A 2,005-nucleotide genomic window follows, 5' to 3' on the forward strand; every position below is an offset into this window, starting at 1 on the left:
GAGTCCGTGTGCCTCTGTGTGCTGAGCACACTTTAAATACCTCTGTAGGGGTGCCTGGGTGGCTCAGTGGGTTAAAGCCTCTGCCTTCAGCTCAGGTCATGATCTCAGGGTCCTGGGATTGAGCCCTGCATTGGGCTCTCTGCCTATTTGTGATCTCTGTCTGTCAAATGAATAAATAAAATCTTAAAAAAAAAAAGTAGGGATTAAAAAAACCAACCTCTGTATATTTATGGATACATAACATGTACATAAATATACATAATGTATATTTATGGATACACCTGGGTGTTGTGTACGCCCGTATACCTTTGCCCCAACACTCTTGGATCTGTGTGTGCCTGTATATGTGTGTAACAGTGGGTTTGTGAGTGTGCGTATGTGTGTGTGTGTGGAACACATGTGTACAGGTCTACATCTGTGTGTGCATGTGTGTATCGGTCCAGGCATGTGATGGTATGCAGAGTTTCAGGAACAAAAAGAACAATGTTCTCAGATGGACTTTGCTGCTAAAGGGGCCAGAGTCAATGGAACAGGATAGGAATGGGGACCCCCAGGGGAAGGAGGTAGTAAAAAAGCAGGAGACGAGTCCCCTGAACATCCTGGCAGCAGAATGACAGGCGTGGGTACTGCAGTGACTGTCACCAGTGCCGGGCCCAGGGACTGCCTCTAGGTACAGAGGCCTCTCCTCAGGGGAGGGGTCTGTCCATCTGCCTTGGTTGGACACTGAGCCAGGAAGCCCCTCATCACAGCATGTTGGTCTTCCCAGGGACAAAGAAAGAGGGCTGACAAAAGTCAGACCCCCCCACCCCATCCCTTCCTTGCATACTTTAGCAAGCTAATTCTTGATGTTCTGCTTCTAGAAGAACAGTGGAATGGGCTGTGGGTAGGGGGAGGAGGGTTGGTAAGGGAAGATCCAAAGAGGGAGCTCTGAGACCAGTATTTTGGCTTTTATCAGCTTCCCCTTCTCTCCTGGATGGGGAAGGAGCTGCAGCCGACCCCAGTAGCCCATCTGGCTCTAGGCAGTATAGACAGTAGCCCAGTATCTAGCCAGCCAACACAGGAGATGGGGGGGGGGGTGGAGAGCAGGGCTCAGACCCCTCCAGACTGAGGCTCGCTGGAGGCAAGGCGAGGGAGATAAGCTCTCTCTCAAGTGTGCAGCACTTCGGTGACTGCGCCTGAACTTCAACCATTAGGCATTTATATCTTTGGCTATTTAAGGCCTTTCAGTCTTGAATAGCCCTTGATTAAAAGGCGATCCTCTTGGGAGAAGAAACTCCTGAGGGTGTTATCTATTCAAACCTCTGGAAGGTTGATGGGTCGTTTGTGGAGAATAAGGTTTTTTGAGAAGGAACACGCAAGGGAAGGGTGTGTGTAACTATCCGTGGCTGTGGGCTGGATGGGTTGTGGGCAAGGTGGGGATAATTGGGGCAGAGGGTGCTGTGTGCACCGTTTCCTCTTCCTGAGGACCCAGGAAGACTGTTTCCCAGTCTTCCTTGTGGCTGCAGCCTGGCCAGTGCAGTGGGGTTGGACAAGCCATAAGCTCTTCAGGGCCTGAACTTCCCAGGGTCTGCAAGCCTCGCGTCCCCCTTTCCCTGCCCGTGACCTGGCCTCCATGTGTCTCTGATGGCATAGCCACCCGGTGGAGGGAGGGGGCTGTCTGACCCACTCTATGATATGAAACCTTGAGGTTCTGCAGATTTCTTGGTACTGCTGCCTAAACACTTGGTTTAGCTCAACACATACAGAAATAAAGGGGCCCACGGGTGTCCTGGTTTTTCTCAGACAGCTGTGGCCTAGAAGTCAAGATAGTAGACTCTGGAGCCATAAAGCTTGGGGCTGGGGGCCCAGCTCTGCCAGCTCAGTCTCTTCCCCTTACCAAGCCACAGTCCCCTGCTGTTAAAGGAGGGTCCCAGTAGGCGACCCCTGTCGCGCACCCAGCCCAATGCTCAGCCGTGGTGAGTTATCTCTAAGTGTTAGCTTTTATGCTGAGTGATTACAGACACAA

Source organism: Mustela nigripes, chromosome 1 (genome assembly GCF_022355385.1).
Source record: "Mustela nigripes isolate SB6536 chromosome 1, MUSNIG.SB6536, whole genome shotgun sequence".
NCBI lineage: Eukaryota > Metazoa > Chordata > Mammalia > Carnivora > Mustelidae > Mustela > Mustela nigripes.